The 21935-nt window shown below is 40.1% G+C and overlaps 1 protein-coding gene and 1 pseudogene across 7 annotated transcripts in view; both read right to left on the reverse strand.

Annotated features, from left to right (window-relative positions):
* Positions 1-21935, reverse strand: part of RPAP2 (RNA polymerase II associated protein 2) — a 126985-nt gene that overhangs the window by 19043 nt on the left and 86007 nt on the right. The window contains exon 13 of one of the 7 annotated variants that reach the window (XM_006061340.4): positions 4501-4537. The exons of 2 other annotated variants lie outside the window; for them this stretch is intronic. The gene's annotated coding sequence lies outside the window, so the exon portion shown is untranslated. Of the gene's footprint in view, positions 1-4500; positions 4538-8891; positions 9217-15049; positions 15110-17502; positions 18285-21935 lie in introns of those variants that run through there. 4 more of the 7 variants (XM_006061344.3, XM_006061341.3, XM_006061343.3 and 1 more) reach the window with 4 other exon arrangements.
* On the reverse strand, positions 18292-20208 carry LOC123465898 (annotated as a pseudogene).

Here is a 21935-nt window from a genome sequence, read left to right on the forward strand (position 1 = left end):
TATGCTGTCCTATGGTGGCACAAAGCCATAAAACTTTGACACTTTTTTTTTCTCTTTTTTTGGCAGTTCACTTGGCTTGTGGGATCTCAGTTACCCACCCAGGGACTGATCCTGGGCAATGGCAGTGAAAGTCCAGAATCCTAACAACTAGGTACCAGGGAACTCCCCAAAGTATGGCTACCTCTCCGTTAAATCAAATGGTATTTTCTAGAGTAAGTGTAGGAAACTGATTAATTTTGTCAGTAAAGGTAGAGAGGAGACCAGAACTACAAAAATATTGTTCAAAATTGTACTTCTTAGAGCAAAATCATACAAGTTACATTGCCATGAAGACAGTTGAATAATCAGCTTAAGCTTAGATAATGTAAGTGTTGTGTTTGGAGAAAAAGCAGTATAAGCTTTGGGAACAGTTCTTTTTATCAGGAGATCCTTCAAAGTTAGTAAAGAAAATGACTTATGACTCATACTTTGACTATCCAGTGAAAAGCTGGAAACAGTCTTTATCCTTCTCAGTGTTTTGGGATAATTATTAATTAAAAAACTATTATGTCTTGTTTATAATTTTAAAAACTAAAGTGAATTTCTAGCTAACTGTGGTAGATTGAACTCATGTTTACTTTCCACTACTTCCTCAAAATTGTTAGTAAATGGATTTTTAAAAAAGGATAAGTGTACTTCTGCTTTAATCTATCATGGAGTAACAGGGATCACATTTACCCTGCCACTGTAAACAACCAGAAACTGTACAAAATGTATGAAACACCTGTTTTTCTGATGTTGGACTAGAAGTAGTACAGGATTGTGATTCCTGAGGGAAGAGAGACAAATGAAGTGAGCTCTGTCGTCACCTAGGCTTTTACCTAGAGGTACATTCTGGATCATGGAGCAGGGTCTGGCGGGGGTCCCAAGTATAGCACAGTGGTCTCACTGACTGGCAGGGACAGAGATCGGAGGTCAGGGAGGTTGACGCAGCTAAAAATTGTGAGGAAGAATTCCATGCAAGAGACAGTTATGCAGAAAAAGAGCTCCAGAAATGTTAAATCTTTTCTGAATACCAAGAAATAATACTAAGAAACAATGGTGAAAATCTTTCTAAATTTGATAAATATGCTAAGACAGTGATCTAAGAAGCCTGGTGAACCCTAAGCAGGATAAAACTGCAAACCCTGAAACTCACACCAAACCCCATCATAATCAAGCTGCTGAAAACCAATGATAGAGAAATCTTAAAAGCAGCTAGAGGGAAGAAAGACAGTATGTACAGAAAACCAAAGGTAAGGATCACTGTAGACTTATTGTCTAAAGCTATGCAAGCCAGAGACAACAGAATGGCATCTTTAATGTGCTAAAGAAAATGATAGCTTGGAAATACGTGAAAGCATTCTTCAAAAGTGAAGGCAAGGGAATTCCCTGGTGGCCCAGTAGTTATGACCCAGTGCTTTTGCTGCCAGGGCCCAAGTTCAATCCTTGGTTGGGCAACTAACATCCTACAGACCACATGGTGTGGCCAATAAAAACCCCAAACAACAATAAAAACAAAACTGAAGGCAAACAAGTTTTTTTCCAACAAATAAAGTTGAAATAATTTATAAATATACTGCTGTATGAGAAATATTAAGTTATTCAGGCAGAAAGAAAAAAATCAGGTGGAAATGTGGATCTACACAAAGGAATGAAGAGTACTTGAAATGGCATAAATGTGAGTAAATATAAAAGACTATCTTCCTTCTCATTAAAATTTTTATTTAAAATACAATTGACTATTTAAAGCAAAAATTGAATGCATGCCAGGGTTTAGATGATATATAGAAGTGAAATGTATAACAACAGTAGCACAGATGGAAGGGATGAGATGATAGTTATAAAGTTTATTATTAGGTTTTTACATTATATTTCAAGTGATATTACTTGAAGGTGCAATGTGATAGATAAAATATGCATATTTTAAACCCTAGAGCACTCACTTAAAAAAAAAAAAGCAAAAACAAAACCCCAAACCAAAAAGGAAAAGCAGAGAACTATAGCTGATAAGGGAGAAGGCAATGGCACCCCACTCCAGTACTCCTGCCTGGAAAATCCCATGGATGGAGGAGCCTGGTAGGCTGCAGTCCATGGGGTTGCTAAGAGTCAGACACGACTGAGCAACTTCACTTTCACTTTCCACTTTCATGCATTGGAGAAGGAAATGGCAACCCACTCCAGTGTTCTTGCCTGGAGAATCCATGGACGGAGAAGCCTGGTAGGCTGCAGTCCATGGGGTCGCACAGAGTCGGACACGACTGAAGCGACTTAGCAGCAACATAGCTGATAAATCAGTATTGGAGATAAATTGGAGTGCTAAAAATACTTAATATAAAATCAGGCAGGCAAAAAGGGAAAACAAAAAATAAAAAACAAATATGAAGATGATAGACTTAAACCCAACCATATTAATTATTGTTATCAAATATAAAGGTCTAAACACCCCAATTATAAGGCAAAGATAGACTTTTATCCAGTTAGGATAAAAAAACAAAACCCGACTGTGCTCTGTCTAGAGGGAATCTACCTTAAATATAAATACACAGGTAGATTAAAAGTAAAAGGATGGAAGTTATACCATGCAAACACCAATCAGAAAAAAGCTAGCATGACTATATTAATAGCAAAGGATATCTTAGAACAAGAAATTTCATATGGAATAAAGAAGGTCATTTCATAGTAGTTGAGCGTACAGTTCATTAGGAGGACATAACAGTTCTAAATGTGTGTACATCCAATAACAAAGCTTCAAAATACATGCAACAAAAACTGATAAAGAAATTAACAAACCGACTGTTATTGTTAGAGGTTTCAACATTCCTTCTTTAGTAAATAATAGGATAAACTGACAATATCAGTAGGGATTTGGATGATGATAATAATACTATCAACCAACATGACCCAATTGACATTTACAGAACACTCTACTCAACAACAGCATTAGGCATGTTATGAATTATAAAACAAGTCTCAATAAATGTAAAACATTACAATCATACAGAGTATGTTTTCTAATAAGAATGGAATTTAAAAGTACTAACAAAGAAATTTGGTAAAAAAAAGCATATCTTTAAATAACGTAAGGATCAAATTAGAAATCACAAAAGAAATTTTAAAATATTTTGAATAAAGATGAAGAAACTTTTCAGAATTCATGAGATACAGCTTAGTAGATATGTATAGCTTAGGAAAGAAGAAAGTTCTCCAATCAGTGATTGAGGCGTTCACCTTAAGAAATTAGGAGAAAAGAAGCAATTTGAGTCCTAAGGAAGTGGAAGGAAGGAAATAATAAAAGAAAACAGAAAAAGAAAGGAAATTAATGAAATAAAAAATTTAGTTTTTTTTAAATCAATAAAGTTGCAACATTACACAGAATGATCAAGAAAAAAGACAAATTTCCAGTATCTTTCAGAAAAAGAGAAAACACTACTAAAACCCTGTGTTAATTAAGGAGATAATAAAAAGATATTATGAATAACTGTGCAAATATGTTTGACAGCTTAGATGAAATGGAAAAATTCCTTGGAAGACAGTTTTCCAATACTGACTCAAGAAGAAACATTTCTGAATATCCATATATCAATGAAAGTGATTAAATTCATATTAAGAAATGTTTTCACAAAGAAAACTCCTAGGCCCAGATGGTATTATTGGTGAATTCTGCCAAAAATTTAAGAGCTAATACCAATCCTTTAGCCCTGAAGAACTTTCAGAAAATAGAATTGGATAGTATACTTTCCAGTTCATTTCATGAGACTGATATTAAACCAGACAAAGACAAGAAAAAAATTATAAAGCAATGTCCCTTAGGAACAGGCAAAAATCTTTAACAAACTATTAAACAGCAATATATTATTAATAAAAGGTAAATATGTCATGATTCAGTAGGACTTATCCCAGGGATGCAAGGTTAATTTAAGTATCAATAAGTATAATTTACATTAGCAGAAATAAAGAAAAAATATCTTTATAGATATGCATGAAAGCCTTTTGGCAAAACTCAACATCCATTATGAAAATCTTACAGTAAACTGAATACCATGGAACTTCAACTTGATAAAGGTTTTCCATGAAAACCTACATTTTATTCTTAATGGTGAAAGACTATTTTCCCTCTAAGATCTAAGGATGAATGCTTTCACCACTGTTCTTCCTTTTTTTTTAATAGTCTATTTACTTGTTTTTGGTTGAGCTGGGTCTTCATTGCTGCACGTGGCGCTTTCACTAGTTGTGGAGCAAGGGCTGCTCTTTATTGTGGTGTACGGGCTTCTCATTGTGGTGGCTTCTCTTGTGAAGCACAGGCCCTAGGACACTGGCTTCAGTGGTTGCAGCCTGCAGCTTCAGCAGTTGTGGTTCTTGGGCTTAGTTGCTCCATGGCATATGAAATCTTCCCAGACCGGGGACTGAACCTGTGTCCCTTGCACTGGCGGGCAAATTCTTATCTACTGTACTGCTTGGAAAGTCCACCACTGCTCTTTCTTTTCACCACTTACTTTTTAATATTGTTGTGAAGATCCTATCCAGGGTGATAAGGCAAGACATAGAGATTGGCAAAGAAGAAATAATATTATTTACAGATGACATGGTTAACTCTGTAGAAAATTCTGATTCTATAGAAAAGCTGCTAGAACTAATGTAAAATTCACAAGATACAAGGTCAATATATAAAAATTATTTTTCTTTATACCAGCAATGAGTAATTGGAGACGAACATTTTAAAATACCACTTATCATAACATAAGCCTTCCCTGGTGGCTCAGGTGGTAAAGAATCCACTTGTGAGAGACGTGGGTTGGGAAGATGCCCTGGAGAAGGGAATGGCAACCCACTCCTGGATTCTTGCATGGGAAATCCCATGTACAGAGAAGCCTGCCAGGCTACAGTCTGTGGGGTCGCAAAGAGTCGGACAGGAGTGAGCGACTAACACTACAGTAACACAAAAAATGCTTAGGTAGGGGTGAATACTCAGGTGGGGGTGGTTGTGTGCATGTGGGGGTGGGGTATATGGGAACTCACTGTGCTTGGATTTTGCCACGAATCTAAAACTGCTCTAAAAACTAAAGTTTATTATTTCAAAAAAACACATGAAATATTCAGGGACATATTTTCCAAGATTTATGTGAGACTTGTATACTAAAAATTACAAAACACTGCTAAGATAAAGTAAAGTAGACCTAAATAAATGGAGAGGTATGACATGTTCATGAATCTGAAGACTTAATATTTCTGAGACATCCATTTCTCCAAACTGACCTGTAAATTCAATGCAATCATAATCAAGCTGATTCTAAAATTTCTAGTGTAATGCAAAAGAGCTAAAACGGCCAAAACAATTTTGAAAAGAACAAAGAAGGAAGTCTTACACTACTTAATTTGAAGACATACTATAAAGTTACAGTTATCAAGACATTCTTGGTATTGGCATAAAGATAGATATATGGGTCAATAGAAGATAATGAGAGTTGTTAACAGACCCAAACATGTATAGTAAATTGACCTTTTTTTTTTTTTTAAAGATGGCTCTTTTTTTCTTTCTTTTCTTTTTTTAAAAAGGTTATTTATTTATTTATGGCTGCGCTAGGACTTCATAGCTGCACATGGGCTTTCTTTAGTTGCTGTGAGCAGGGGCTACTCTTCTTTGTGGTGTGCGGGCTTTTCATTGTAGCGACTAGTTGCAGAGTGCTGGTTCTCGGTACGTGGGCTAGTTGTTGTGGAGTACAGGCTCTAGGTGTGCGGGCTTGAGTTGTTGCAGCACTCGGGCTCAGCAGTTGTGGTGCATGGGTTTAGTTGCTTTGTGGCATGTGGAATCTTCCCGGACCAGGGATTGAACCTGTGTCCTCTGCATTGGCACCACTGTACCAATGGACTAGTGGACCATTGGTCCACTGTACCACCAGGGAAGTTCTGTAGTCAGTGATTTTTGACAAAGTGTCTGAGGTATTTCAGTGGGGAAAAGGAAAATCTTTTCAAGAAATGATGCTGTATCAACTGGATAGCTATATGGAAACAACCTTATCCCTAACCTTCCACCATGCACAAAAAGTAACAGAAATGTAAAGAAAGTAAAGCTTAAATTATAAAGCTTTTATATAGAAGAAAACTTAAGAGAAAAAATTTCACAACTCTGGAGTAGGCAAATATTTCTTCAGTAGGATACAAAAACCACAAATGAACATTTAAAGAATTTACCAAAATTTAAAGAACCTAGGTGAACTAGCCCAAGTAAGAAGCAAATGTACTTACAGAGGTGATGAAAGGAATGCCTCAGATAACTGTGCAGCAGAACTAGAGGCATCCTGTGCAGATTGGAACAGAAAGGCGCTGGGAAAGCTGAGTTCAAGGGATGGATAGACTTCTGATGTGTTTAAATAGGAGTGGAGATGAACAGAGTGGAGAGTTTGGTAATGGATTAGTGAAAGATGCATAGAAACTAAGAAAATTAAGACAAGTATTCATTCTAGTTACTAGTTGTAAAAGGAGGAATGAGAAACCATAGTGCATGGCCTGCTTGTAATAGCATTACAGGTGATAAAAATGTAAACACTGAATATTAATCTAATTAGAAATGATATTGAAAGGATGGAAGAGGGAAAATGTGGAGTGTCAGGTATGTGGTGGTTTCTAGTAGTAGTAAAAGACTTACATCCTCATCTTCTATAAGCATGTTAGTTATATAGAGTGGGAAGGCAGGGAAGGGAATGCAGAAGGTGGCTGTTTTTCATAATGTCTTATAGAATATTTTGAGTTTCTTGAACTATGCATATGAACATGATTTGAAGCCTCATACTGCCACTTACTAATTGTGTGACTTTGATCACTTAACCTCTCTGTGCCTCAGTTACATCTTTTGTTAAAAATTAGTGTAATACTTGTGCTTTCCTCAGGAAGTTGTTTTTAGATTAAACTAATTTAATCTATGCAAAATACTTGGGATAGTGTTTGGTACAAAGTGCGTGCTGTGTAAGTGTTTCTGTTATAATTTTGTACAGCCTTTACTTTGAAAAGTATTACAATAAAAACAAAAATTGTGCTGAATCTTAAAAGCTTTTACCTGATGTTGTGGCCTCTGTGTATTTACCTAATATTGCTGATCTCTGTATCTTTAAGTCCTGTTAAATAAATAACCCTGTGAGGAATGTATTTTTATTATTTTCCATTTTCAAATAAGCTGAGGCTCAGAGAAGTTAACCACCTACCCATGATCAACCAGCTAGTTATTGCCAATAGCCCCAGTGTTAGGATTTCAACTGGGCCAACCTGGCCACAAATCCCAGCCTTTTCCCATTTGCCTTCCAGGCTCACAGTTTACTGAATGTTTCACAACCCAAGGTAGGCCACAAGTTTCTGTGGGGGAGTGAGGGAGTGAACAGAGTACAGTCCTACATACCTCACAGAGAAACTGCACAGGGCATCATGGAACACACTCAGTGAGTAATCACAGATGGGGAGGCCTGGCCCACGGTGAGTGCTCAATGATATATATTAAATGAACTAATGCGTGTGTAGGATTCTGAAGCCCTGGGTAGATTTCTTTTTTCTTAATATATATATTTCATTGAAGTATAGTTGACTTACAGTGTTTCACGTACACAGCAAGGTGATTCAGTTATACATATACACATATATTATTTTTGGAATTATTTTCCATTATAGGCTATTACAAGATACTGACTATAGTTCCCAATGCTATACACAGCATATGTTGCATATCTATTTTTTAATTATAAATCTAGCATTCTATTCATATTAAGTCAAACAAGTGAAATAAAAATGTCATAAAGTTTTTAGTTAGGCAAAAATGCATAAATTTTCTAAAATATATATATTATACATATTACATATATATTATATATATATATAAGCTTTTCTACTATGTTTGATAAGGAACAACAAGAAAAAAAGATGAAGAAATTAGAAAACATAAACTAAATGAATTGGGAGCACTGAATATGAAATAGAAAAAGTGAAACAAACTAGATAAAAGTAAAAGATAATCGTATAGTCCAGTTGTTTTTGAACATGAATACTCATCAGAAACATAGCTGGTGCTCTGGAGAAAAAAAAAATGCCAATACCTGGGCATTTGCATTTTTCAGAAAATTTCAAGATAATTCTGATACGCATCCGGGTCTTAAAAACTGATTACAGGTTTTTCTGTTAAATCCTAGTTTTGGTGATACAGAATTCTATTATTTTTCTTTTGACCAGTGGTATTGAGTAATCGTTACATAATCACAATAGTACAAGATGTTTATCAGTTTTACAATCAATAGTGAAGTCACTCAGTCGTGTCCAACTCTTTGCAACCCCGTGGACTGTAGCCTACCAGGCTTCTCCGTCCATGGGATTCTCCAGGCAAGAATACTGGAGTGGGTTACCATTTCCTTCTCCAGGATCTTCCCGACCCAGGGATCAAACCCAGGTATCCCACATTGGAGGCAGACGCTTTAACCTCTGAGCCACCAGGGAAGCCCCACAATCAATAGCCAGACAGAAAATAAAAGATAATTCCAATTGCAAGCCATAATGGGAACATGATTAACTTAATATAAAATAATTACATAGAATTTGGGGGGTGTCAAACAGAGTGATGTGGTAAGCGGAAGTGCTTACATGCACAGGTTTTCATCTGCTGGGCAGATTTTAAAGTGCTCCTCAGATGACCCTATATGCGAGACAGCAAAAGAGACATAGATGTAAAGAACAGACTTTTGGACTCTGGGAGAAGGCAAGAGTGGGATGATTTGAGAATAGCATTGAAACATGTATATTACCAAATGTGAAATAGATCGCCAGTCCAGGTCCGATGCATGAGACAGGGCAATCAGGGCTGGTGCACTGGGATGACCCTAATCGATGGGATGGGGAGGAAGGTGGGAGCGGGGTTCAGGATGGGGGACACATGTACATCCATGGCTGATTCATGTCAATGTATGGCAAAAACCACAACAATATTGTAAAGTAATTAGCTTCCAATTAAAATTAATTAAAACAAAGTGCTCCTCAGGAATGCAGGCTGTGGCGGGGGGTGGGGGGGCTGGGGTGGTGGTGGTGGTGGTGAGGAAACAGTTTCAGGGGAGACTCTAAAGCTCCACGCTGCTCTGTCAGGCCTGCCCACCTCCATCCCAGGGCATGAAGCTAAACAAGCTGAAGACTGAGTGTGACATTTATCCAGGCAGTTGATTCCATATACTCCTAAAAAATAAATTAACCCAGAATATTAATTTGGGGTCCTCATAGTAATGCTAACTTATTTCTCCCACTCCTCCCACCCAGATGTCCCAGAACCTTACTTCTCTCACCAACATGAGTGAGCTCACTTTCTTGGCATTTCACTTTTCACAAAAAAAACCTCAAGGCTTTAATCACAGAAAGAACAAAGTTGTGACACGTGTGTTTGCTGGTCTATTGAGTTGAAACTCTCAGAAATGGGTTAGAAAGATCTTCAGCAAATGCTTCTTCCACTTAGTAAATATTCCTTCTCTGTCCTAGAGGTCTTCCCTGAGAAATTTATAATGCAACTGAGCTGTTTTCCCAAACTCTAGAAAACCAAGGGCTGCTGGGTGGCCCTGTGATCTTTTAACCTCTAACCAAGCCTGGATGCTTCAAACAAAAATTTCTGAGCCTTAAAACCAAATTGTTCTGACTCAATCCAAACCCTGTCTACAAGTTCAGCTCTCTTTGTGGCAGTGACCCTTGTTCTAAAACGGAAGTGGGGGTGGAGGTGGAGGAATCTCAGTTTAGCTCACCCAGACAGGGTGGCTGCCCTGATCCCAGGTGGGTTTTGATTAAGAGAGTCCTGTTTTGTGCTCCTGTCTCTCTCTTCAAAGCTCAATGAACTTTTTTGTTGCCGTAGACTATGAGTTTGAAACCTAGTTTCTAGCAATCTCTCTGCTAAAAGTGGCTTGAACTTGTGTCAACTCTGGGTCTTAATCTGTGCTTTCTTATAGTCAGGGATTTAGACCAGACCAGCGCTTATCAACCCACTCCAGTATTCTTGCCTGGAGAATCCAGGGACAGAGGAGCCTGGTGGCCTGCTGTCTATGGGGTCGCACAGAGTCGGACATGACTGAAGTGACTTAGCAGCAGCGCTTTTCATATCCTTTCCCAGAGTTGCAAGACTCTTGCAAAGAAAATCTATCTGGATGCCGATACAGAAAAGAGGTAGAGTTGCTTGACTTCTGAAGGTGGACTCTCTCCCCTACCATGTGGCCATATTGAATACAGTTTTAAAATTCAGTTTTAATTTTTTTCCCCCAAAGATGGATATGTTAATAGGATAATGGGAGAAAGAAAACAAAGAGGTAAGAATGTGGGAGGGAGGGAGTTAACAAATCACTGGCTATGCTTTCCATATAAAAAAATGGAGATAGGTAGTATAATAAAAGATATTAGTATACTGTTTCTCTGAAATGTCTTACAAATGATGATATGAAATTTTATTGTTGTTTGTATGCCAACTCGAATAACATTATAGTTAAGTGAACACTGTCTTGGCTGTATGACTCTAGCAGGTCAAGGCTCGGATGGGTATCCATCCAGGGACCTGGCTTTTCCTGCCCATCTAAATAATAAAAGTTTTCACTGCTACAGCACTTCAATTTATGCTCTTACTTTTGTGATAGGCTCTATGAGCTTGGTTGAGTCAAGGGTCACCCAGAAAATAACCAGCTTCCACTTTCTTTAATTATGCAAACTAGAGCTAGGCGACTGAGACCTTGCCTTTGGTCTGCAAGACACAGGGAGTTTTGCAAGCCCTAGGGGAGTGCAGAATTTCCTGAAGATGTTGCAAGGTGGCTGACTTTCTTCTGAAGTCATGCAATATTCTCCTTTGCTTTAGTTATGAGTGCAGAGGTGCTGGGAAGCAAACTGAAAACTAGCACCTTTAAGCAGGCTTTTCTCCATAGGTCCACCAGAGGCGAGGCAGGCTCATTGAGAGGGAAGAGCTTGGTGCCACTGCTTTCAGCTAAGGTACTGTGACCCAGTTCCACCTCAGAGGCCCCCAGGAGCCTGTTTCAACCTCATTCAGCCCTTTCTAGGCACATTTCAGATGAAAGTCACCCCTGCTCCTCACTCCACCCTCAGCCCAACAGAGGTGGCCTTCTAGACATCCCTCCTCCTCTTTTTCTGCCAGGCTTATAATGTGAAACTCTTGAAGATTTTCAAACTTCACAGTGGTATCACTTTCCTTGAGTTTAGGTAAATCTTTATAGAGAATGGATCCTGTTCCCTAATGAGTAGGAAGATTACCTAGTATTTGGACATGACCATAAGCAGAAGATGCTAAATACCACCTTATAGAGATTCCACTAAATATATTAAGCCTAGTGAGGATTTTAAGTGTTTGAGTGTACGAAGGGAAGAGAATTATTCAAATGGAAAGATTTTTTTTTTAAGTCACCATTGCCTGAATATAACAGCATATGGGCTAGTTGCTGAAGTACTTAAATAGAAAGTGAAACTGAATCATACTGTTTACTTTTCAGAGTAAAAGCTATTGAGAATAAAAATTTTCCCTGAAAGAGCAACAGGGATTTTGTAAAATATTCCTTTCTGTTCTTTGAAATTCAGAATTCATATGAAAACCTGGGGGTTATGCCTTATTGAAGTAACACTTCAATAATGAAGAATGCCACATGGGGTGAAGGAGTAGTGTTCTGGAGAGAAGACCAGTGTGTGCTCTGAGTCAGCAGAGCACATGACTAAACTACAGACTGGGTCAGACACCCAAGGCCTAGGGAAGCAGCTGCTAAATCTTGTATCGGTTGAGAGATTAGTAAATGGCAATAGCAGTGTTTAGAGGGGTCTCACAATGCATTTTAGAGTTAGCTTAGGTGAGCTGGAACTCAGTGTGTATCAAAGGGCCTAGAGAGAGTACAGGAAAAGTTAGGCAAAGAATAGATATATAAGGGCAAAAAAAGGATCTTTCTTAAGAAAATTAATATTTTAAGTTTTTCATTTGTAGGGCGGTTTGCTCACTTTCCCTCCTGTGTGCTTGAAAATAAATTACTGCCCCAATAAAGTTCTAATTCATTTAGCCTGGATGGGTCATGGTGGAGAGTTCTGACAAAACATGGTCCACTGGAGAAGTGAATGGCAAACCACTTCAGGATTCTTGCCTCGAGAACCCCATGAACAGTATGAAAAAGGAAAAAGCTATGACACTGAAAAATGAACTCCCCAGGTTGGTAGGTGCCCAATATGCTACTGGAGAAGACTAGAGAAATAACTCCAGAAAGAATGAAGAGATGGAGCAAAAGCAAAAACAACACCCAGCTGTGGATGTGATGGGTGATGGAAACAAGGTCCGATGCTGTAAAGAGCAATACTGCATAGGAACCTGGAATGTTAGTTCCATGAATCAAGGCAAATTAGAAGTGGTCAAACAAGATGGCAAGACTGAACATCAACATTTTAGGAATCAGTGAACTAAAATGGCCTGGAATGGGTGAATTTAACTCAGATGACCATTATATATCTACTACTGTGGGCAAGAATCCCTTAGAAGAAATGGAGTAGCCATCATACTCAACAAAAGAGTCTGAAATGCAGTAGTTGGATGCAATCTCAAAAACGACAGAATGATCTCTGTTTCCAAGGCAAACCATTCAATATCACAGTAATCCAAGTCTATGGCTTGACCAGTAATGCTGAAGAAGTTAAGTTGAATGGTTCTATGAAGACCTACAAGACCTTCTAGACTAACACCCAAAAATATGTCCTCTTAATTATAGGGAACTGGAATGCAAAAGTAGGAAGTCAAGTTACCTGGAGTAACAGGCAAATTTGGCCTTGGAGTACAAAAAGAAGCAGGTCAAAGGCTGATAGAGTTTTGCCAAGAGAACACGCTGGTCATAGCACACACTCTCTTCCAACAACACAAGAGAAGACTCTACACATGGACATCACCAGATGGTCAATACCAAAATCAGATTGATTATATTCTCTGCAGCCAAAGATGGAGAAGCTCTATACAGTCAGCAAAAACAAGACCAGGAGCTGACTGTGGCTTAGATCATGAACTGCTTATTGCCAAATTCAGACTTAAATTGAAGAAAGTAGGAAAATCACTAGGCCATTCAGGTATGACCTAAATTAAATCCCTTATGATTATACAGTGGAAGTGACAAATAGATTCAAGGGATTAGATCTGACAAGAGTGCCTGAAGAACTATAGATAGAGGTTCGTGACATTGTACAGGAGGCAGTGATCAAGACCATCCCCAAGAAAAAGAAACACAAATGAAAAAGGCAAAATGGTTGTCTGATGAGGCCTTAACAAATAACTGAGAAAAGAAGAGAAGCGAAAGGCAAAGGAGAAAAGAAAGATATACCCATTTGAATGCAGAGTTCAAAGAATAGCAAGGAGAGATAAGAAAGCCTTTCTCAGTGATCAATGTAAAGAAATAGAGGAAAACAAAAGAATGGGAAAGACTAGAGATGTCTTCAAGAAAATTAGACATACCAGGGGAACATTTCATGCAAAGATGAGCACAATAAAGGACAGAAATGGTATGGACCTAACAGAAGCAGAAGTTATCAAGGAGAAGTAGCAAGAATACACAGAACTATACTAAAAGACTCTGATGCTGGGAGGGGTTGGGGGCAAGAGGAGAAGGGGACGACAGAGGATGAGATGGCTGGATGGCATCACTGACTCGATGGACATGAGTCTGAGTGAACTCTGGGAGTTGGTGATGGACAGGGAGGCCTGGCATGCTGCGATTCATGGGGTCGCAAAGAGTCGGACACAACTGAGCGACTGATCTGATCTGATACAAAAAAGATCTTCATGACGCAGATAACTATGATAGTATGATTACTCACCTAGAGCCAGACATCCTGGAATGCGAAGTCAAGTGGGCCTTAGGAAGCATCACTACGAACAAAGCTAGTGGAGGTCATGGAATTCCAGTTGAGCTATTACAAATCCTAAAAGATGATGCTGTGAAAGTGCTGCACTCAATATGCCAGCAAATCTGGAAAACTCAGCAGTGGCCATGGGACTGGAAAAGGTCAGTTTTCATTCTAATCCTAAAGAAAGGCAATGCCAAAGAATGTTCAAACTAGCGCACAACTGCACTCACCTCACACGCTAGTAAAGTAGTGCTCAAAATTCTCCAAGCCAGGCTTCAACAGTAGGTGAACTGTGAACTTCCAGATGTTCAAGCTGGATTTAGAAAAGGCTGAGTAACAAGAGATTAAATTGCCAACATCCGCTGAATCATCAAAAAAGCAAGAGTTTCAGAAAAACATCTATTTCAGCTTTATTGACTACGCCAAAACCTTTGACTGTGTGGATCACAACAAACTGGAAAATTCTTCAAGAGATGGAAATACCAGACCGCCTGACCTGCCTCCTGAGAAATCTGTTTTCAGGTCAAGAAGCAACAGTTAGAACTGGACATGAAACAACAGACTGGTTCCAAATCAGGAAAGGAATACATCAAGGGTGTATTTTATCAATATGCTTATTTAAGTTATATGCAGAGTACATCATGGGAAATGCCAGGCTGGATGAAGCACAAGTTGGAATCAAGATTGCCAGGAGAAATATCAATAACCTCAGGTATACAAATGAGCACACTCATGGCAGAAAGCGAAGGAGAACTGAACAGCCTCTTGATGAAAGTGAAAGAGGAGAGTGAAAAAATTGGCTTCAGTTCAGTTCAGTCGCCTAGTTGTGTCTGACTCTTTGCGACCCCATGAACTGCAGCACACCAGGCCTCCCTGTCCATTACCAACTCCTGGAGTTCACTCAAACCCATGTCCATCGAGTTGGTGATGCCATCCAGCCATCTCATCCTCTGTCGTCCCCTTCTTCTTCTGCCCCCAATCCCTCCCAGAATCAGAGTCTTTTCCAATGAGTCAACTCTTTGCATGAGGTGGCCAAAGTACTGGAGTTTCAGCTTTAGCATCATTCCTTCCAAAGAACACCCAGGGCTGATCTCCTTCAGAATGGACTGGTTGGATCTCCTTGCAGTCCATGGGACTCTCAAGGGTCTTCTCCAACACCACAGTTCAAAAGCATCAATTCTTCGGCGTTCAGCTTTCTTCACAATCCAACTCTCACATCCATACATGACTACTGGAAAAACCATAGCTTTGATTAGACTTAAAGCTCAACATTCAGAAAACTAAGATCATAGCATCTGGTCCCATTCAGTTCAGTTCAGTTCAGTCGCTCATTCGTGTCCGACTCTTTGCGACCCCATGAACTGCAGCACGCCAGGCCACCCTCTCCATCACCAACTCCTGGAGTTCACTCAAACTCATGTCCATAGAGTTGTGATGTCATCCAGCCATCTCATCCTCTGTTGTCCCCTTCTCCTCCTGCCCCCAGTCCCTCCCAGCATCAGGGTCTTTTCCAGTGAGTCAACTCTTTGCATGAGGTAGCCAAAGTTTTGGAGTTTCAGCTTTAGCATCAGTCCCTCCAATGAACACCCAAGACTGATCTCCTTTAGAATGGACTGGTTGGATCTCCTTGCAGTCCAAGGGACTCTCAAGAGTCTTCTCCAACACTACAGTTCAAAAGCATCAATTCTTCGGTGCTCAGCTTTCTTCATAGTCCAACTCTCACATCCATACATGACCACTGGAAAAACCAGACTAGACAGACTTGGTTTTGTCAAAAAACTTGACTAGATGGACCTTTGTTGGCAAAGTAATGTCTCTGCTTTTGAATATGCTATCTAGGTTGGTCATAACTTTCCTTCCAAGGAGTAAGCATCTTTTAATTTCATGGCTGCAGTCACCATCTGCAGTGATTTTGGAGCCTAGAAAAATAAAGTCTGACACTGTTTCCACTGTTTCCCCATCTATTTCCCATGAAGTGATGGGACCAGATGCCATGATCTTAGTTTTCTGAATGTTGAGCTTTAAGCCAACTTTTTCACTCTCCTCTTTCACTTTCATCAAGAGGCTTTTTAGTTCCTCTTCACTTTCTGCCATAAGGGTGGTGTCATCTGCATATCTGAGGTTATTGATATTTCTCCTGGCAATCTTGATTCCAGCTTGTGCTTCTTCCAGCCCAGTGTTTCTCACGATGCACTCTGCATAGAAGTTAAATAAGCAGGGTGACAATATACAGCCTTGACGTACTCCTTTTCCTATTTGGAACCAGTCTGTTGTTCCATGTCCAATTCACGGCCCCATTACTTCATGGCAAATAGATGGGGAAACAGTGGAAACAGTGCCTGACTTTATTTTTTGGGGCTCCAAAATCACTGCAGATGGTGACTGCAACCATGAAATTAAAAGACGCTTGCTCCTTGGAAGAAAACCTATGACCAACCTGGACAGCATATTAAAAAGCAGAGACATTACTTTACCAACAAAGTCCTGTCTAGTCAAAGCTATGGTTTTTCCAGTAGTCATGTATGGATGTGAGAGTTGGACTAAAGAAAGCTGAGCCCCTAAGAATTTATGTTTTTGAACTGTGGTGTTGAAGAAGACTCTTGAGAGTCCCTTGGACTGCAAGGGGATCCAACCAGCCTCTCCTAAAGGAAATCAGTCCTGAATATTCATTGGAATGACTGATGCTGAAGCTGAAACTCCAATACTTTGGCCACCTGATGTGAAGAACTAACTCATTGGAAAAGACCCTGATGCTGGGAAGGATTGAAGGCAGGAGCAGAAGGGGACGAAAGAGGATGAGATGGTTGGGTGGCATCACTGACGTGATGGACATGAGTTTGAGAAGGCTGAGGGATTTGGTGATGGACAGGGAGGCCTGGTGTGCTGCAGTCCATGGGGTTGCCAAGAGTCGGACATGACTGAGTGACTGAACTGAACCAAAACTCTAGTTGATCCTTTCTTTTTAATGTTTGTCATTTTCCTCAGAGTTTTCTCTAATTTCAGATGTCTTTGTCTTGAGAAGAACACACCCTGGGTCTTACCTACCTCTGGGACTTTCTTCTTGAAGCTGCCCCTGCCTGGACATACCCTCCCTCCCCTCCTAGCTCTCTTCCCATCATAGTCAACAAGAGAGTCGGAAATGCAGTACTTGGATGCAATCTCAAAAAATGACACCTGATGTGAAGAGCTGACTCATTTGAAAGACCCTGATGCTGGGAAAGATTGAGGGCGGGAGGAGAAGGGGACGACAGAGGATGAGATGGTTGGATGGCATCACCGACCCATGACATGAGTTTGGGTAAACTCCAGGAGTGGTGATGGACAGGGAGGCCTGGCATGCTGCAGTCCATGGGGTTGCAAAGAGTCGGACACGACTGAGCGACTGAACTGAACTGCCTCTTCTACAGGCAGGCTGAAGATTCTGAGGGCAGTGACGGTCTCATCTTTCCATCCCTTCTCATATCCAGTTAGTACTTTTTAAAAAAATAAACTTTTTATTTTGAAATAATTTTAGATTTCTAGAAAGTGACAGAGTTCCTGTTTATCCCTTACCCAAATTCCCCCATTGTTTACATTTACATTTCCATGATACATTTGTTAAAATTAACTGCCTTGGTTTATTGCTATTAATTAAACTTCAGACTCTATTTGGATTTCACCAGTTTTTCCATTAATGTCCTCTTCCTGTTCTGACTCAGACTACGACACGACGCTGCATTTGGTTTACATGGCTCCCCTAGGATGTGACAATATATCATTCTTTCCTTGTTTTTCATGACAGTCTTGAGGTACTCACAAAATTTCCTGCAGAAATGTCCTCCAAACTTGATTTGTCTTTTCTCATGGTTAGACTGAGGTTATGTTTTTTGGGGAAGAAGGCCACAGAGGTGAAGCACCCTTTTCATCATATGTATCAGGGTGACAGATGCACATGCCATCACTGAGGATGCGAGCTTTCATCATTTGGGAAAGGTGCTCTTCCTTGCCCTGTGCTGTTCACTGGGAGCAAGTCACTGAGTTTAAGAATATCTGCCTCTACCTCCTGGAAGGGACAGGATCTATGTGTGTTTTTTCTGGCTGTCTTGGGTCTTCACTGTGGTGTGCAGGCTTCTCTAGTTGTGGCAAGTGGACTTAGCTGCCCTGTGGCACGTGGGCTGTTAGTTCACCAGCCAGAGATGGAATCTGCGCCCCCTGCATTAGAAGGTAGATTTTTTTAAAAAAATTAAAGCATTTTATTTTTGGCAGCGCTGAGTCTTTGTTGCTGCTCAGGATTTCTTCTAGTCGTGGTGAGTCGTGGCTACTTTCCAGTTGTGGTGTGTAGGCTTCTCACTATGGTGGCTTCTCTTATTGCGGAGCATGGGCTTCAGTAATTGTGGCTCCCAGGCTCTAAAGCACAGGCTCAGTACCTGTAGCACACAGAATTAGCTGTTCAGTGCCATGTGATATCTTCCTGGATCAGGAATGAACCTGTTTCTCCTGCATTGGCAGGCAGATTCTTTACCACTGAGCCAACAGGAAAGCCCCTAGAAAGTGGATTCTTAACCACTGGACCACCAGGGAAGTCCATACATATAGTTTTATTCATTTACTTGTTTCAAAACTGATTCTTTTCTGACAACCTTATCTCTGTTTTCAGTTTAAGAGCCTGTGGAAGAACAGCTTAAGACCACCCAGTAATTGTTCCCACCCATTCAGTGGCCTGACAAGTGGGAGCTTCAGACCAGCCTTCAGTGGCAGGCTGAGCACTCCAGTGTTCTGCAGGCAACAACTGAATAGGCACAGAGGACACCAGCCTGCCTTCAGGCTAGCCTGTAACCTCAGGCTACAATAAACTCAGTAGCTAGAGCAGTTCATTTGCTTGGAAATGCCTCCAGTCACAGCCTTTTGAGCATGCCTTGCTCTTCTTTTTCAGTCTTCTCAGGATCTCTAAGTAGAGATCAGACATGACCTGTCTGATCACTAAGACTGTGCAGAACACTTCCCAGACCAGTATCCACTACATCAGGCCTACTGAGTGAGCTCCTTTGTCATTGCAGGGGATGAGTGTTCACACAGCAAAAAGGAGAATGTGTTACACAGAGTGATGGTAGACAGGTTAATATAAGAGGCTGGTGGTAAGCCCTAGGGTAATATCACCAGAAAAATGAGGCTCCCAGAAGCTGTCTGGATCTGATTAGTGTACGTTCCAGGAGTGAAGTACCTGGGGAGTAGCTCCAGTGGCAGCAGCAACAAACTTCAGTGAAGTCTGCTGGCCGGTTTCCCTGAAGGATGACGACACTCACATCAACCAGTTTTTCAATGGCAACAGTGGCATGAACTGTCAGCCTCTCCCAAGTCGTCTTTAGATTCCTGATATAGATGCCATCATTTTGCCTTTTGTACATGCAATGTTCCACTTGGAAGTCAAGGTCTGTACCACTTACGTAGGTTCCTGCTGCTAGGAATTTGAGGACATCCTCCTCTTTCATATACAGGACACCGAGAACTGTACACATCATGAAAACTTCCCTTTAAGATATGGGGATAGAGGACAATGCCATATGGATCCCTCTCTGGGTAGTATAGAAGGACTCTACATATATTACTTGGAGTTCTTCTGTAAGGAAGATTTGTCTCTTCTACCTCATTTATTTTTCAATCACTTATATCAGTATGTATATTTCTTTTATACTTTGGGTCATGATTCAGTACTATATTGTTATTATTTCATTGTTGGAATTATCATGGCATTGGCCACTGGGAGCTTTCAGGTTGGTTTCTGTGTCTCTTTGACATACCTTTTGGTTTTTGAGCACTTGCTTACCTTAAAGAATCTGCCTGAGATGCAGGAGATCTGGATTTGATCCCTGGGTCGGGAAGATCCCCTGGAGAAGGAAATGGCAACCTACTCCAGTATTCTTGCCTGGGAAATCTCATGGACAGAGGAGCCTGGTGGGCTACATAAACTGAATTCTACTCAGGTGTCCCCAAGTTAACATAAACATGGCAGAAGCAGTAGTGGTCCATTTGGGCATCAGTCCACTTGGTTTCTGTTTCTGGTGAGCTACTGGCCCTTCACCTGAGGCCCTAGACCTGCAGGGTGTGGGAGATAACTAAAGAGGTGTTTCTGGGCTCAGGGAGGGAAGCAGTGGGATACAGCAGCTGCTTCTCCTCTTTATCCTGGAGAGCTGCCACTAATAGGTTAGAGGGAAGGGCCCTGTCAGGTATGATTTTTCAAAATTTACTTTTAATTTGATGTATAGAACAATCTTATGGACTCTGTGGGAGAGGGAGAGGGTGGGAAGATTTGGGAGAATGGCATTGAAACATGTAAAATATCATGTATGAAACGAGTTGCCAGTCCAGGTTTGATGCATGATACTGGATGCTTGGGGCTGGTGCACTGGGACGACCCAGAGGGATGGAATGGGGAGGGAGGAGGGAGGAGGGTTCAGGATGGGGAACACATGTATACCTGTGGCAGATTCATTTTGGTATTTGGCAAAACTAATACAATTATGTAAAATTTAAAAATAAAATAAAATTAAAAAATAAAAAAAAGAAAAAAAAAAGAAAAAAAAAAAGAAAATTTTTAATTTTTAAAAACTGTGGTGTGACATTTATTTTGCAATTTTAGCTTTATCTGAATTAACAAATTTATAAAAATAGTATCATATGTTTAAATGCATAGAAAATGTGTTCATACACTGCAGTATTTCAGTGGAGTCATAATTGATTATTTTGCTGAGTAAGTTCTTGTAAATAATATATGCTGTTGTTCAGTCACCAAGTCATATCCAACTCTTTGCAACCCCATGGACTGCAGCATGCCAGGCTCCTCTGTCCTCCCCTATCTCCCAGAGTTTGGTCAAATTCATGTCCATTAAGTCAGTGATGCCATCCAACCATCTCATCCTGTTGCCTCCTTCACCTTTGCCTTCAATCTTTCCCGGTATCAGGGTCTTTTCCAACGAGTTGGCTCTTTGCATCAAGTGGCCAAAGTATTGGAGCTTCAGCTTTACCAGTATTCAGTGAATATTCATGGTTAATTTCCTTTTGGATTGACTGGTTTGATCTCCTTGAAGTCCGAGGGACTCTCAAGAGTATACAGCAAATGTGAAATGTTACTTCATTTTATTTTTAATTGAAGTATAGTTTATTTACAATATTGGTCTCAGGTATACAACATAGTAATTCAGTATTGTTATAGATTATACTATATTTAAAGTTAATAAAATAATGGCTATATTTTCCTACACAATATGTCCCTGTACCTTATTTTATACATGGTATAGTTTGTACCTCTTAATCCCCTACCTTTACCTTGCCCCTCCTATCTTCCTTCTTCTCACTGGTAACCACTAGTTTGTCTCTGTATCTGTGAATCTGTTTCTCTAGTTATATACATTTGTTTTTTTAGATCCTTCATATAAGTGATAAATGTCTTTCTGATTTATTTCACCAAGCATAATACGATACCACCCTTATGGCAGAAAGTGAAGAGGAACTAAAAAGCCTCTTGATGAAAGTGAAAGAGGAGAGTGAAAAAGTTGGCTTAAAGCTCAACATTCAGGAAACTAAGATCATGGCATCTGGTCCCATCACTTCATGGGAAATAGATGGGGAAACAGTGGAAACAGTGTCAGGCTTCATTTTTTTGGGCTCCCAAATCACTGCAGATGGTGACTGCAGCCATGAAATTAAAAGACGCTTACTCCTTGGAAGGAAAGTTATGACCAACCTAGATAGCATATTCAAAAGCAGAGACATTACTTTGCCAACAAAGGTCCGTCTAGTCAAGGCTATGGTTTTTCCAGTGGTCATGTATGGATGTGAGAGTTGGACTGTGAAGAAAGCTGAGCACCGAAGAATTGATGCTTTTGAACTGTGGTGTTGGAGAAGACTCTTGAGAGTCCCTTGGACTGCAAGGAGATCCAACCAGTCCATTCTGAAGGAGATCAGCCCTGGGATTTCTTTGGAAGAAATGATGCTAAAGCTGAAACTCCAGTACTTTGGCCACCTCATGAGAAGAGCTGACTCATTGGAAAAGACTCTGATGCTGGGAGGGATTGGGGGCA

The sequence above is a fragment of the Bubalus bubalis genome, chromosome 6 (assembly GCF_019923935.1).
Source record: "Bubalus bubalis isolate 160015118507 breed Murrah chromosome 6, NDDB_SH_1, whole genome shotgun sequence".
NCBI classification, from domain to species: Eukaryota; Metazoa; Chordata; class Mammalia; order Artiodactyla; family Bovidae; genus Bubalus; species Bubalus bubalis.